Source organism: Leucopleurus acutus (genome assembly GCF_964270905.1).
Source record: "Leucopleurus acutus genome assembly, chromosome: X".
Classification (NCBI taxonomy): Eukaryota; Metazoa; Chordata; class Mammalia; order Artiodactyla; family Delphinidae; genus Leucopleurus; species Leucopleurus acutus.
This window is the reverse complement of record NC_139148.1, coordinates 63,789,088-63,807,275: the sequence shown is the minus strand read 5'-3', so window position 1 is coordinate 63,807,275 and position 18,188 is coordinate 63,789,088.

Below are 18,188 nucleotides of genomic sequence, written 5' to 3'. Positions count from 1 at the left end.
ATGAATGTTCCCAAAATTGTGCCAGTGGACTTTGGGAGCAACTGTAGACTTGGGGTTTGCTTTCTGCATTTAATTTGTTTCTAGTTTTATGTTTATCTTAGTTTAGTATTTAGTGCTTATTATCATTGGTGGATTTGTTTATTGGTTTGGTTGCTCTCTTTTTAAAATTTTTTATTTTTAATTTTTTATTATTTTTTAACTTTTACTTTTTTTAATTAAAATTTTTTTTCCTTTTTTTCTTTTTGTGTGTATGCTTCTTTGTGTGATTTTGTCTGTTTGGGTTTGCTTTTACCATTTGTCTTGGAGGTTCTTTCTGTTCTTTTTTTTTTTTCCTTTCTTCCTTCTTTTCTTCTGAGCTGTGTGGCTGGCAGGGCTTTGGTGCTCCAGCCGGATATTGGGCCTGAGCCTCAGAGGAGGCAGGGCTGAGGCTAGGACACTGGACCACCAAAAACCTCCCAGACCCACATAATATCAATCGGAAAGAGCTCTCCCAGATATCTTTGTCTCAGCACTAAAACCCAGCTCCATGCAATGGCCAGCAAGCTCCAGTGCTGGACACCCCGTGCCAAACACCTAGCAAGACAGGAACACAGCCCTGCCCATTAGCAAAGAGGTTGTTAAAGTCATACTAAGTTCACAGACACCCCAAAACACACCACCGGGTGTGGCCCTGCCCACCAGAAGGACAAGATACAGCCACACCCACCAGAACACAGGCACCTGTCCCCACCACCAGGAAGCCTACATAACCCACTGAACCAATCTCACCCACTGGGGGTAGACACCAAAAATAATGGGAACTAGGAACCTGCAGCCTGTGAAAAGGAGACCCAAACACAGTAAGTTAAACAAAATGAGAAGACAGAGAGATATGCAGCAGATGAAGGAGCAAGGCAAAAATCCACCAGGCCAAACAAATGAAGAGGAAATATGCAGTCTACCTGAAAAAGAATTCAGAGTAATGATAGTAAAGATGATCCAAAATCCTGGAAATTGAATGGAGAAAATACAAGAAACGTTTAACAAGGACCTAGAAGAAGTAAAGAGCAAATAAACAATGATGAATGACACAATAAGTGAAATTAAAAATACTCTGGAAGGAATCAATAGCAGAATAGCTAAGCAGAAGAATGGATATGTGACCTGGAAGATAAAATAGTGGAAATAACTACTGCAGAGCATAATAAAGAAAAAGGAATGAAAAGAATTTAGGACAGTCTCAGAGACCTCTGGGACAATATTAAATGCACCAACATGCGAATTATAGGGGCCCCAGAAGAAGAAGAAAAAAAGAAAGGAACTGAGAAAATATTTGAAGAGATTATAGTTGAAAATTTCCCTAATTTGGGAAAGGAAATAGTTAATCAAGTCCAGGAAGCACAGAGAGTCCCATAAAGAATAAATTCAAGGAGAAATACACCAAGACACATAATAATCAAACTATCAAAAATTAAATACAAAGAAAAAATATTAAAAGCAGCAAGGGAAAAACAACAAATAACATACAAGGGAATGCCCATAAGGTTAACAGTTGATCTTTCAGCAGAAACTCTGCAAGCCAGAAGGGAGTGGCAGGACATATTCAAAATGATGAAAGGGAAAAACCTACAACCAAGATTACTCTACCCAGCAAGGATCTCATTCAGATTCGACAGAGTAAGTAAAACCTTTACAGACAAGCAAAAGTTAAGAGAATTCAGCACCACCAAACCAGTTTCACAACAAATGCTAAAGGAACTTCTCTCGGCAGGAAACACAAGGGAAGGGAATAACCTACAATAACAAACCAAAAGCAATTAAGAAAATGGTAATAGGAACATACATATCGATAATTACCTTAAATGTAAATGGATTAAATGCTCCCACCAAAAGACACAGACTGGCTGAATGAATACAAAAACAACACCCGTAGATATGTTGTCTATAAGAGACCCATTTCAGATCTAGAGACACATACAGACTGAAAGTAAGGGGATGGAAAAAGATATTCCATGCAAATGGAAATCAAAAGAAAGCTGGATTAGCAATTCTCATATCAGACAAAATAGACTTTAAAATAAAGACTATTACAAGAGACAAAGAAGGACACTACATAATGATCAAGGGATCGATCCAAGAAGAAGATATAACAATTGCAAATATATATGCACCCAACAGAGGAGCACCTCAATACATAAGGCAAATGCTAACAGCCATCAAAGGGGAAATCGACAGTAACACAATAATAGTAGGGGACTTTAACATTCCACTTTCACCAATGGGCAGATCATCCAAAATGAAATTAAACAAGCAAACACAAGGTTTAGAAGACACATTAGAACAGATAGGCTTAATTGATATTTATAGGACATTCCATCCAAAAACAACAGAATACACTCTTCTCAAGCATTCATGGAACATTCTCCAGGATAGATTATATCTTGGGTTACAAAACAAGCCTCAGTAAATTTAAGAAAACTGAAACTGTTTCAAGTATCTTTTCTGAGCACAACGCTATAGGACTAGATATCATGTACAGGAAAATAAACTGTAAAAAATACAAACACATGGAGGTTAAACAATATGCTACTAAATAACCAAGAGATCACTGAAGAAATCAAAGAGGAAATCAAAAAATACGTAGAAAAAATTGACAATGAAAACACGATGACACAAAACCTATGGGATGCAGCAAAAGCAGTTCTAGGAGGGAAGATTATAGCAATACAGTCCTACCTCAAGAAACAAGAAACAACTCAAATAAACAACCTAACCTTACATCTAAAGCAATTAGAGAAAGAAGAAGAAGAAGAAAAACAAAAACCCAAAGTTAGCAGAAGGAAAAAAATCATAAAGATCAGATCAAAAATAAATGAAAAAATGAAGGAAACAATAACAAAGATCGATAAAACTAAAAGCTGGTTCTTTGAGAAAATAAACAAAATTGATAAATCATTAGCCAGACTCATCAAGAGAAAAAGGAAGACTCAAACCAATAGAATTAGAAATGAAAAAGGAGAAGTAGCAACTTACACTGCAGAAATACAAAGGATCGTGAGAGACTATTACAGGCAACTATATGCCAATAAAATGGACAACCTGGAAGAAATGGTTAAATTCTTAGAAAAGTACAACCTTCCAAGACGGAAGCAGGAAGAAACAGAAAATATGAAGAGACCAATCACAAGCACTGAAATCGAAATTGTGATTTAAAATCTTCTAAGAAGCACAAGCCCAGGACCAGATGGCTTCATAGGTGAATTCTATCAAACATTTAGAGATGAGCTAGCACCTATCCTTCTCAAACTCTTCCAAAATATAGCAGAGGTAGGAAAACTGGAAAGCTACAAGTAAAAGAATGAAATTAGAACACTCCCTAACACCATACACAAAAATAAAATCAAAATGGATTAAAGACCTAAATATAAGGCCAGAGACTATCAAACTCTTAGAGGAAAACATAAGCAGAACACTCTATGACATAAATCACAGCAAGATCCTTTTTGACCCACCTCCTAGAGAAATGGAAATAAAAACAAAAATAAACAAATGGGACCTAATGAAACTTCAAAGCTTTTGAACAGCAAAGTAAACCATAAACAAGACCAAAAGACAACCCTCAGAATGGAAGAAAATATTTGCAAATGAAGCAACTGACAAAGGATTAATTTCCAAAATTTACAAGCAGCTCATGCAGCTCAATAACAAAAAAACAAACAACCGAATCCAAAAATGGGCAGAAGACCTAAATAGACATTTCTCCAAAGAAGATATACAGACTGCCAACAAACACATGAAAGAATTCTCAACATCATTAATCATTAGAGAAATGCAAATCAAAACTACAATGAGATATCATCTCACACCAGTCAGAATGGCCATCATCAAAAAATATAGAATCAATAAAAGCTGGAGAGGGTGTGGAGAAAACGGAACCCTCTTGCACTGCTGGTGGGAATGTGAATTGGTACAGCCACTATGGAGAACAGTATGGAGGTTCCTTCAAAAACTACAAATAGAACTACCATATGACCCAGCAATCCCACTACTGGGCATATACCCTGAGAAAACCATAATTCAAAAAGAGTCATGTACCAAAATGTCTATTGCAGCTCTATTTACAATAGCCCAGAGATGGAAACAACCTAAGTGCCCATCATCGGATGAATGGATAAAGAAGATGTGGCACATATATACAATGGAATATTACTCAGCCATAAAAAGAAACGAAATTGAGCTATTTGTAATGAGGTGGATAGACCTAGAGTCTGTCATACAGAGTGAAGTAAGTCAGAAATAGAAAGACAAATACCATATGCTAACACATATATATGGAATTTAAGGGAAAAAATGTCATGAAGAACCTAGGGGTAAGACAGGAATAAAGACACAGACCTACTGGAGAACGGACTCGAGGATATGGGGAGGGGGAAGGGTAAGCTGTGACAAAGCGAGAGAGAGGCATGGACCTATATACACTACCAAACGTAAGGTAGATAGGTAGTGGGAAGCAGCCACATAGCACAGGGATATCAGCTCGGTGCTTTGTGACCACCTGGAGGGGTGGGATAGGGAGGGTGGTGGGGGGGAGATGGAAGAGGGAAGAGATATGGGAACATATGTATATGTATAACTGATTCACTTTGTTATAAAGCAGAAACTAACACACCATTGTAAAGCAATTATACCCCAATAAAGATATTTTAAAAAAAAAGCTTTTGCACAGCAAATGAAACTATAAACAAGACAAAAAGACAACCCTCAGAATGGGAGAAAATATTTGCAAACAAAGCAACTGACAAAGGATTAATCTCCAACATATACAAACAGCACAGGCAGCTTAATATCAGAAAAACAAACAAACCCAATCCAAAAATGGGCAGAAGACCTAAACAGACATTTCTCCAAAGAAAATGTACAGATTGCCAGCAAACACAAGAAAGGATGCTCAACATCACTAATCATTAGAGAAATGCAAATCAAAACCACAATGAGATATCACCTCACACCAGTCAAAATGGCCATCATCCAAAAGCAATAAGTGCTGGAGATGGTGTGAAGAAAAGGAAATCCTCTTGCACTGTTGGTGGGAATGTAAATTGATACAGCCACTATGGAGAATAGTATGGAGCTTCCTTAAAAAACTAAAAATAGACTACCATATGACCCAGCAATCCCACTTCTGGGCATATACCCTGAGAAAACCATAATTCAAAGAGAGACATGGGGCTTCCCTGATGGTGCAGTGGTTGGGAGTCCGTCTGCCATTGCGGGGGACGCGGGTTCGTGCCCTGGTCCTGGAGAATCCCACATGCCGCGGAGCGCCTGGGCCCATGGGCCATGGCCGCTGAGCCTGCATGTCCGGGGCCTGTGCTCCACGACAGGAGAGACCACAGCAGTGAGAGGCCTGCTTACCGCAAAAAAAAAAAAAAAAAGAGAGAGACATGTACCACAGTGTTCATTGCAGCACTATTTACGATAGCCAGGACATGGAAGTAACCTAAGTGTCCATTGACAGATGAATAGATAAAGAAGATGTGGCACATATATACAATGGAATATTACTCAGTCATAAAAAGAAATGGAGTTCTTCGTAGTGAGGTGGATGGACCTATAGTCCGTCATACAGAGTGAAGTAAGTCAGAAAGAGAAAAACAAATACCATATGCTAACACATATATATGGAATCTAAAAAAAAAATGGTTCTGATGAACCTAGGGGCAGGACAGGAATAAAGACGCAGACATAGTAAATGGACTTGAGGACACGGGGAGGGGGAATGGTAAGCTGGAACCAAGTGAGAGAGTGGCATGGACATATATATCCTACCTAATGTAAAAGCGATAGCTAGTGGGAAGCAGCTGCATAGCACAAGGAGATCAGCTCAGTGCTCTGTGACCTCCTAGAGGGGTGGGATGGGGGGTGGGAGGGAGGCGCAAGAGGGAGGGGATATGGGGATATATGTATACATATAACTCTGATTCACTTTTTTATACAGCAGAAACTGACACAACATTTTAAAGCAATTGTACTCCAGTAAAGATGTTTAGGGGGTTTCCCTGGTGGCGCTGTTGTTGAGAGTCTGCCTGCCGATGCAGGGGACACGGGTTCATGCCCCGGTCCGGGAAGATCCCACATGCCGCGGAGCGGTTGGGCCTGTGAGCCATGGCCACTGAGCCTGCGCGTCCGGAGCCTGTGCTCCGCAACGGGAGAGGCCACAACAGTGAGAGGCCCGAGTACCGCAAAAAATAATAATAATAATAAATAAAATAAAGATGTTTAAAAATATCAGCAACTTCAGTAGAAAAATAGGCAAATGATATTTATAGGCAATTTACATAACAGCAAACCCAGAAGACTAATAAAGCATATGTAGAGATGCTGAAACTCATTCTTAATCAGAGAAATGTAAATTTAAAAAACAATGAAATATCTCTTTGTACCTATTAAATGATAAAAATTAGAAAGCAGGGTCGGGCCAAGTGCTGGTGGAGACAGGGGATGTAGGAACTCTCATGCAGTTAGGTTGTAGATTTGTAGTATCACTCTGAAGATCTAACGTGAAGGAGTTAAATTTAATGCATGTCCCATGCCCCAGCAATCTTCTTCCTGAGCTGGTATCCCGAATTCTTACATGGGTTCAGGCAGGGCTATGTTCACTGCAGCATGGTTTGTGGTAGTGGGAAGTTGAAGACTCTTGGAGAGTGAATGCAGCAGAAAAAGCAGTGTGTTAGATGTGCACCTAGCAACACGGATGGAGCTTTTAAATGATGCTAAGGAAGAAGTAAGATATACAACATAATGCCATTAGCATCTATTGGAAAAAAATATGCATATAGGGCTTCCCTAGTGGCGCAGTGGTTGAGAGTCCGCCTGCCGATGCAGGGAACACGGGTTCGTGCCCCAGTCCGGGAAGATCCCACATGCCGCGGAGCGGCTGGGCTCGTGAGCCATGGCCGCTGAGCCTGTGCGTCTCGAGCCTGTGCTCCGCAACGGGAGAGGCCACAACAGTGAGAGGTCCGCGTACCACAAAAAAAAAAAAAAAAAAAAAAAAAGCATATACACGTTTTGCAAGAATACCTATAAATGAAAAGACACACACTAAACACATTAGAATAGTTGTATATGGAGAGTGGGGAAGTGAAACGGGAGTCTCAAATGAGGATGAAAAGGAATATATTAACAAGGAGCAGGCATTGGCCAGACCAATGACAATGTGGAAATAAAATATCAGAATATAAAATCATTCAGCCAGGAGGCAATACAAGTAGCCAGTGTGCAGATTTCTACAAAGAGCTACAAAGGCCAGATTTCTGACTCTTCTAAAATCTGTAGGATAAGTAACAAAAAGGCAAATCGAGCTCAGCCTAGAAGCTGAAATGCTAAAGAAAAATATCTAGAACTCATTCTCAGATGTCACTTTTAGACAACCTCTCTTTCCAAGGGTCCAATCCCTACAGTTGATCACACATTTTAAGATGGACTATATTTTGAAAGCTCACTTCTATGCAATTTAACACTAGCAGGCACTTTAAAAATACCATTTCTCTAGATTTATTTATTTATTCATCTAACAAATATTTATTTAGCACCTAGTATGCAAGGGTGAGACTGAGGATGTAGTCACTAGATTAGAGGCTGGGAGTATATTCTATAAGGGTACAGACTTTGCCAGTGGTATGAAGTTTCACAGGACAAGGGTTTGAGTGGGGCCATAAGCTCCTGGACTAGGAATTTATTGCTTAGAAACCTATAATTCTCACTGACTCCTGTGCCACTTCCCATGTTTTCTTCATCACAAGGGTAATCCCTGCATCTCCCCACAAAATGCAAATTATAGGATTTTTAGCAGATATCATTCCCAGTGTAGGATCTGATGTGGTTGAGGGGTCTCAAAGTGGGTTAGAATTTTAATTATTCACAAATGAACACTTCCAGGTTAATTTGAAAAAGGAGTACACCTGGGTTACATGAGACCTCACTAGTGCTCTCTGCTATTAAATCTTTACTGAGTGTAGGGATCCTGCTGCCAGGATTTGGGTGTGGGAGACTTATAGGGCTTGCTGATGAGCAGAAGGAATATTAAGCCAAGGTCTGCTGCATAGCACTTTGGATTTTCATAGTGACATTTATACCTTGACAGCCCAATAAATATGTAAGAAGACAGTGGCATTAGTGTGTCCCCCAGAATTTATACTGCCTCATTATCTTAACCCATTATAAATTCACAGTTGTTCAATCGGCCCATATTTCTAAACTCCCACCTCTACAGTCACCACTTCCCTGTGTAAAAACATACTACAGGAGATTTCAGAATCAATAATTCTCTATCAGAGGCTTTGAGGAAGCAAAAGTACTATCCAGTTACCTGCTGTGTCTCTGAGAGATGATTAGGCTCCAACCCATGTCCTCAGCTCAGCTGCAGCTATAATTAAGGATAAGCCATAATCTGCCTTTAAAATGTCCTCCACGTTCCATGCCTTCCTTGTACAGCCATAACTATTTTAAAAAATCAAATCATCAAGGGCTCAAATTTGGTCTTTATCCTGTCCTCCTATTTCTGAGATCAAATGTATAAATCCTTGAGCTCTGCTATCTGATTCTGAAGAGCTTGTTAGAAACCTTTTAAAATAATTTAGTGGTTTTAGGGGTTTTAACACTTATTCTCTCTTGGGCACCTGCTGATATCCTGAAGTACAAACTTTGTACTCTCATCTCAGTTTTGATGTGGAGTATGGAGTTCTGAAGATGAGAAATGAAATGTGACTAAAGACGTGTAAACCTGTCCTGCTTACCAGCCTCCCAACAGCACAAAGCCCTTATCACTTCAGCTGATTTAACATTGGCTTATAACAAGGAGCCCAGAGTGGGTACAGATAGCCCATTTACCAGTTGCCCTGGTATGTGGATTTTTATTTAAATATTACCAATAAAATGCCCAGAGAAGCTAATTAGTAGAGTCATAGAAGATTGGGACTAGACCCAATATCATCCAAACAGAGATAGCACAAGAAAATAATTGCTTGGGCTAAAGTTGACAAGCTTGACTGGTATGCCCCCCCCAAATCTTTAATGGTCATTTGTACTCTTAGCCTTGGCAAGTACTTTCCTTTCCCAACATATGAAAAAAAGCCTGTAGAACTATAGCACTATTTTTAAAAATACATGTCATTTTTTTCTCATTACTGATGAGAAAGAAGTTGGCATATCTAAATATGCATGCCCACATAGGTACATAGGCTTATATGTATGCACATGCACGAATGCAGTTAGTCAACATTTATTGAATGCAGAACTCTATGTGGCAGGAAGTGCCAGGGGAAATTTTTTTTAAATGCCTAATCTCTGCCCACATGATAGTTATAGTCTAATGGACAATTTGAGATGCACAGGAAGATGAGCAAAAATTGATTACTCTAGAGATAAAAACCTCTTTCTCTTCCATAACATTTACTTTTTTTTCTTCTGAGTACAAAAATAATACATGTTTCTTGCAAAAACTTTGGGAAATAATCACCTATAATGCCAGTACCCAGAAATATATGTATATATTTAAATATATATCCCTCCAGACTTGTTTTTCCTATGCTTATAAAATGTCTTTAAAGGCTACAAACGGTATGATTCCAACTATATTACATTCTAGAAAAGGAAAAACTGTGGAGATAATAACAGGATCGGTGGTTCCCAGAGGTTGAGGGAGAAGGATGGAGGGATGAATAGAGCAGAGAGGAGTCAGAGAACAGAGAACTTTAGGGAGTGAAAATGCTTTGTATGATACTATAACAATGGATACATGTCATTATACATTTGTGCAAAACCACAGACTGTACAACATGAAGAGTGAATCCTAATGTAAACATGGACTTTGGGTGATAATGATGTGTCAATGTCGGTTCATCAATTGTAATAACAAAGGTACCACTCTGGTGAGTGATGTTGATAGTGGGAAAGGCTAGCCATGTTTGCAGGCAGGGGGTAAAGGGGAAAGCTCTATATCTTCCTCTAATTTTGCTGTGAAACTAAAACTTCTCCAAAACGTAAATTCTTTTTTAAAAAGTTGTTTTACAGAAACAAAATTACGGACATAGAGAACAGACTGGTGGTTGCCAAGGGGGAGAGGGTTGGGGGAGGGATGGAGTGGGAGTTTGGTGTTAGCAGATATAGGCTTTTATATATGGAATGGATAAGCAGCAAGGTCCTACTGTATGGCACAGAGAACTATGTTCAATATCCTATGATAAACCATAATGGAAAATATTTTTTTAAAAAGAATGTATAGGGCTTCCCTGGTGGCACAGTGGTTGAGAATCTGCCTGCTAATGCAGGGGACACGGGTTCGAGTCCTGGTCTGGGAGAATCCCACATGCCGCGAAGCAACTAGGCCCGTGAGCCACAACTACTGAGCCTGCGCAACTGGAGCCTGTGCTCCGCAACAAGAGAGGCCGCGATAGTGAGAGGCCCGCGCACCGCGATGAAGAGTGGCCCCCGCTTGCCACAACTAGAGAAAACCCTCACACAGAAACGAAGACCTAACACAGCAAAATAAATTAATTAATTAATAAACTCCTACCCCCAACATCTTCTTTAAAAAAAAAATGTATAGATATGTATAATTGAATCACTTTGCTGTACAGCAGTAATTAACACATTGTAAATCAACTATACTTCAATAAAAATATTGTTTTAAATGGCTTTAAAACAAAATTAGAATCATACTATGCATACAAAGTTATGAACTGTTTTTTCTTACCTGAGAATATGCCACAAAGTTTTCCACATCAATAATATCTCATCATAAAGTATGCAATAATTTATTAACAAATATCATAATTCACAACAATGTGAATATACTTAACACTACTAAACTGTACACTTAAAAATGGTTAAGATGGTTAAAAATAACTTTCAAAACAAACCAAAAACTCCCTAATTATTGAAGAGAGGGTATTTTAATTTTTTGCTATTATAAATAATTCCATAATGAGCAATCTTTGAGTGTTATTTTTGTGCATGTACATATCTCTGATACTTTCTATAGGTAAAATTCCTAGAGTTGGGACTGCTAAGCTCCCAATTATGAGCAAGGGTATGAGCAAAAATAGAAATATCTTTACTGTTTTTCCTTATTTTAAAAATAATTTGTGCTTGTAAATTTTTTCAGAAAATGTCAAAAAAATGTAAAAGAAACCCAAAACTTACTTTTAACCCCACTATCCAGAGATTAAACACTATTAATATTTTGGTAACTATCCAGACTTTTTTTCTTATATACAAATATGTATATATTATTATACATATCTTAAAAGGAGCATACTGTATTTGGTAACCTGGATTTTCATATCATAAATGTCTTTCCATACAAATAAATATAGGCAGGCATAATCATATTTCATTTCTGAAATACATTTCACTGAACATGTGTACCATAAGTTTTGTAAGCAATACCATATTTCTGAATATTTTGTTTCTAGTTTTGCATTATTAGCAACATTTTCTGAGCACTTATGTGATTTCCTCAGGATAAATTTCTAAATGTAGAATTGCTAAGTAAAATATTTATAAGGTTTCTGGGATATAATGTCAAATTTTACTTCAGAAAGGATGGACCAATGTATACTTTCACTAATTACAGGAGTTTCATTTTTTTAGGAGTTTCATTTTTTATCTATAAAGTGGTTTCATCCATACAGATGTTATTTTCGTACTTTTTTGTTCAAAGTTAATTAATTGTCTCAACATCACTGATTAAAAAGTAATCTATCATTCAGTTGATTTGGAATTCCATCTTTATCAGATATTTACTTGGAATATTTGCATATGGTTCAGGTTTTCTATTGCCCCCCTCCCCAAACTTGTATCTGGCACTACTTCTTTGAAATTCTCTTAAAATAATAATAATATTAAACGTCATTTGCTCTCAATTAAATTCTTCTTTAGGTACTCAAGTCTACAGAATTAACCTTGTCTGTAGTAACTGCCTACAGTGTGATTTAAAATGCCATCAAGCACTCCCACTTGAAAATATCTTCCCCACCAATCTGTTATGGCTCCCCCAAGAGACCTCTCTTTTGGTTATACCAAAGTTACCAAACAGGTTGCACATTCAAATTACTTGGGGAGGTTTGTTTGTTTGTTTGTTTGTTTTTAAGTACAGATATCAGTCCTACTGGAATCAGACTCGTCAGGGCAGGCTCTGGCACCAGTGATTTGGAGGTTTGGCAATCATTGGATTCTAGCAAAAAGATAACAGTTATCTCAAGAAGGCAAGAGTTAAAACCCATATATATTATCTGGAGAGAATCTCTCCCAATCCTCCTCCTAAGCTGAAAATTGATTTATTCAATTTGAGCTAATTATCACTTTGGAATAGGCCACCAATGAGGCTTGAGCCCTAAGAGGAAAAGTACAGAACTGGCTTAATTTGGGAGGGAAGGAAGGAACATAATGCAGTAATAATATCTGGACAGCATTGGGTTCCAGGCCGGGAATACCAATCCATAAACAAAGTTTCTCTTCCTTATGTTTGTCAGCATGTTAAGTGTAATCAGCATGGCATGATCTTAGGTGATATTCAGGTGAACAGTCTCTATTTTACTAATTATGTATTGATTTTCCTCCATTTATGACAAGTGATACTGGTTTCCCATTTATAATAGTGATACAAAATATCCTTTTAAATAAACATATTTACGTTTTAAAAGGTGAGTCAATTTAAAGGAAAAAAATCACTGATAGCAAGAGGATATAACAAACTTTTGAATATAATTAGAAATAACTGAAGTTGGCTAAACACTGACAATGAGATTCCTGGGGTAGATGCTTGGAAGTCTAGTTTGGGGAAGAATGCCAAAGGGACAACTAAAATGAGCTTTGTCTATCTGGCAGCTTTGCTCAGGGTTAGAGCTAATACCAACTACATTGGTGTCTCTTAGGTTCCTCACCTCATCTTGTGCTGTCTTTTACTACATTTATTCAACTGGCAGCATGAATCATTCAAACTGTACAATTTCAACTTTACCCTAATGGAAAGTGACCTGTCCAGCTACACCGCTGCCTAAGTCTGATATTCCATTTAAGACTTTAGGCTTCTTGCTCAATCAAGTTCTGGACCAAAGAAGCAGGTGACCACTGCCCAGGCTTTCCGGAAGTCAGAGACTGCACCATTTCTGTAGGTATTTCCAAGTGCTTTTGTCCTGCCAAACCAAAACCAAAACCAAAACAAGAAAACAAGGAATTAACCTAAGCCAAAGAAATAAGTGACTTTAGCTGATTTCTGTAATGGGGGTGGGGCGGGGAGGGGAGAGAGAACTTTTATTTGAAAAGACCATGCCCATTCAAGATCTTTAGTATTGTAAGATATATAGAAATTCTGAGGAACAAAATTTCCAGCAAAGCCAGGTTTTTTATCTTTTCAATCATCTTTAAGAAAATATTTTTTAATGTATTATTCACTTGAGCCCTTGGTTTAGGAGCTTGGAGATCTGGGTTGTTAGAAGCAGCATCCAATTATAGTACAGATCTCTCCATTATTTACTAGTTGTGTGATCTCATGCAAAGTTTGGTTTTGCTGCTTTAAGCTTCATTTTCCTCAACTATGAAATGTTCATAACATCTCTCAAGGTTTTTTTTGTAAAAGTTAAATGAGATAATGTGCATTCTGTTCTTGGCACATATTAGGGACACAATGGAGGGTAACTATTAGTATCGTTTTAACTAAAGTCCATCTTCCAAACATTTCTGTGCAGATAACCTACATCTGAATCTTGTAGAGAGTTTATTTAAAACGAATATTCCTGAGTTCTACCCTAAGATGTCTGAATCAGATTCTTAGGATAAGGCCTAGGAATCTGTATTTTAACTAAATGCCCCTCCCATCTCTCCTTCTGGGTTTGAGATATAAAGGCTTTGTGAGGAAAGAAGTCTGCACTTGATTTTTTATTTCTCAGTGAGTCTGTGGGGAGAAGAGGTCTTTTGGAAGTTGGCACTTTTCAAAGTGCTGAGGACAGACCTTTCTATGAAGAGACTAAGAAAGCAGAGGTGTGTGTTAGTATTGACTGTGCAGTCCCAGAGGGCTCGATGGGAAGTGTTGAGAGAGTGCAAAACAGTGCAGATCATGATGGAAGTGGATTTACAGCTGACCTGTATGGAAATGAGAGTTTAGATGGGTGCAGGACCAGATGAGCTTGAAGCTTTCATGACGACTGAAGAGGATGGAGATAAGAAGCAGAGACAGAGTCATCCTCTCTCTAAACTTGGTATAAAGTTGTTTGATGCCAGAGAAAGTGCATAGTCAACTGAATCTATTTTAAACATTTTATTATTCACAGTTTATATAAATGACAAAGTATTTATTAAAATAGATTAATAATTGGAGATAAGATGGGTGTTTCTTCTCTAAATCCAAGTCTTCTGTCTTCTCCTTGGTATATTGCACTTAATTTGTTACAGGAAGATCACTTTCTGGTTGTTTTTGGCATGAGTTGAAAAACTGCCCTGTGCTTTCTAAACCAGAGCATCTGAAACCTTCATGTTTGGATACATAAGGTGCTTGATACTGCTTCCTTAAGCAGTCATTTTTATATCTCCCAAAAGTATAGAATGGAAAGAGAGATATTTCATTGCTGCTGTAATAGCTGGAAAAAAAGACATGACAGTGAATCTACTGAGTTCCCCTACTACTAATGTAATTAACCAGGCATCAGTACATATTTTATTTCTACTATGTTTGAATATTTGCAATATAATATTTCTTATTTCTAGAGTATAATTTACTGAAGGAGAACAACCCCAGTTAATTAACTTACAGGGCATTTGTGGGAGGAATGATATACATCACTATATACACTTTCAAAAAGATGAACTGAGTTCTAGAGCAACTAAGTCTTCAATAACAATGCTAGTATAAACATGGCATTGTGCTGCTAGGAATGAAAGCAATTGTTATCTTTTCTACTAATCTAAGGTGAATATACAAGATGTTCTTCAGGCTTTTAGGTTAAAAATATCTTCCACAGATGGTATGGAATAAAAGGGATTTACTCTTATGTTTTGTGTGCTTCACTCCCTCATCTTTCATTTATTTTTTTAACATCTTTATTGGAGTATAATTGCTTTACAGTGTTGTGTTAGTTTCTGCTGTATAACAAAGTGAATCAGTTATATGCATATGTATATCCTCCTTATCCCACCCCTCTAGGTGGTTGCAGAGCACCGAGCTGATCTCCCTGTGCCATGCAGCTGCTTCCCACTAGCTATCTAATTTACATTTGGTAGTGTATATATGTCAGTGCTACTCTCTCACTTTGTCCCAGCTTACCCTTCCCCCTCTCCGTGTCCTCAAGTCCATTCTCTATGTCTGTGTCTTTATTCCTGTCCTGCCCCTAGGTTCATCAGAACGATTTTTTTTAGATTTCATCTATATGTGTTAGCATATGGTATTTGTTTTTCTCTTTCTGACTTACTTCACTTTGTATGACAGACTCTAGGTCCATCCACCTCACTACGAATAACTCAATTTCCTTTCTTTTTATGGCTGACCTCAAACATTTTATAAATATAAACTTGTGGCTGACTTCCTAAAAAGTGTTGCCTGGGCCCCTACAATGGAACCAACACATCAGTTTTAGCTTCCACATATCTTCACAAAATGACTGTAGATGAAATTACATCCTCAGGATGCCTCCCTTCTAGACTGTGAACTCCCTCAGGACAGAGACTATATCTTTTATATCTGTAACCCCAAGACCTAGCACAGTGCCATGGTACACAATAAATATTGTTGAATGAATGACAACTGAATGAATAAAGGAATGAATGGATTACTGATTACCTTTCAGTTGTCCCTTCTCATCCTGCTATCCCTTTCCTCAGGGCAGACTGAAGAAAACACTTAAAATCCATTCATATCTTGAATATTATTATGAACTCCTAAAGGAATGACCTTAAGCAAAATGGAAGTGCTAAGAGGCAGATACTGGTTTTCTAGTTAATTGATTTTGATCAGTAATTCTTATGCAAAAAATTTTAATAAAGACATTAGAGGCAGCATCTAGACTAAATAAATATATATTTGGGTGGTGTCACTTTCTAAAAACAAAACCAGTTTAATTTCTTAAAGATAAAGGAGTTTGGACCCTTAAAATAGTAAATAAATCCACCATAAAGAAAATGCAGTCACAAACACATAGCAGCCATAAAGATCTTTAAAAAAACAAACAAAAAAACCCTTCATCAGATCATTTTTAAATGATCCCTTTTTAAACCTCTTTAACAACTTCCCATTGCTTTTAGGATATGATCCAAAATCTCTAATTTGAACTATAAGCTAACTCATTGATTCATTCCAGAAATATTGATGAGTGTCTATTAGTATTTTAGGCTTGAAAAATACAGTGGTGAAGCACTGGGGCAAAGCCTCAGTTCCCACAAAACTTTACACTGGGAGTGGGCCAGTGGGAAGACTGACAGACTATAAACATAGAAATACAATCAATAAACATCATAAACAAATTGACAAGATAAATTCCAATGTGATGAGTGCTATGAAGAAAAGAAAATAGAATGATTTTCTAGAGAAAATGAGCTACTCTTTCAGTTTCCCAGGCTCCATTTTCTCACCCCAGGAAATCTGTGCAGGTTATTCCCTCAGGGCTCCTCCCTTATTTTCCTTCTTTCCCTAACCATCATTCTTCCTTCAGCTCAAGTCTCAGCTAAAAATGGCAACTCTATGGGTTAAACATTCCTTTTATATACTGGTCCCAATGTACCAATATGTTGTCTCCTTTGTAACGTTCATTACATTTACGAGTATTCGGTCAATGTCTGTCTTGCCACAAGGGCAGGATCTTCTTGTCTGTGGTCTACTGATCTATTCCCAGCCACCAGCTGGGAAATAAAGTAGATGATCAACCTACAGTAGATGATCATCATATAATAGGTGATCAATACATTTTGTTGAGTAAATGAACAGAAGGAAAATTGGAAAATTCTTTTATTATTTTCCTGTTAAGGAAGGGATAAAAATATGTGAACATCACACATATGTAAAAAGCACATGGGAGAGAAATGCAATTAGGCTGAAGAGAAACTCAATGAGAATTATTCAGTGGGTTGCTTCCCTGGGTTCTAAGGTGGCACTGAATGCCATCATGGGATAAATTGTTTTGAGAAGAAGTGATATCCTAGGTGTTGGAAGTAAGCAGCCCCTTGGTTATAAAAGAGCATGGAAAAGTACATGGGAGGGAGGGGGGGGAGAGAGAGAGAGAGAAGAAAGAAGGGAGGCAGAGGGGGAGGGAGGAAGGAAGGAAGGGAGGAAGGAAGAAGGAAGAGTAGACTTGTTGAAGCGTGGAAGGAATAAGCAGATGGGGAGATGCTCTTTCTTTTCATTTTCAGATTCAGACAGATTTTTCTTTTAAAATAAAAATGGCCCCTCCTCCCAATACCAAGAAATACATGCATATTGTAAATATTCAAGACAATACAGGAAGAGGTAAAGAATTAAAAATGACTAATAATCCTTTCACATTTTATTTACATGTATATTCATCTAGACTTTTTTCTATGTATATTTACACATATCTTAATATAAAAATAGAATAATACATGCTATTTTATAAATTGTCTTTTTATTTAAAAACATATTTCCAGATCTAGCTACTCATTTCTAATGGCTGTGTAGGAGTCCATTATGTGGATGCACTGTATTTAACTAATTATTGTTGAATAGTTATTTTTCTGATATTTCAGTATTTCAATATTATACAACTCACTATGATTAACATCTTTGTACATTTATTACGTATATTTTTGAAAACTTGTCCATTTATTTTCCTTAAAATAAATTTCTGTTTGTGGATTTGTTGATCAAACAATATGGATATTTAGGCTTTTGATACGTGTTGCCAAATTACCTAAAAAAGGTTATATCAGTTTGTACCAGTAGCATATAAGTGTGCCCATTTCATAGTATCTTCATCAACACTTAATATTAAAAACTTTTAATCTTTGACATTCTGATAAGCAAAAAAGAGATATCACTGTTTTTATTTTTATTTCTGATTATGAGTGAGGTTGATTACTCTGATTAATATTATCATATGCTTATCAGCCAAATATTTTCTCCTTCTTTGAATTGTCTATTCATGCCCTTTGCACGTTTAATTGGGATATTTATCTTTAAAAAAAATTTATAATAGCACTTTTAGACT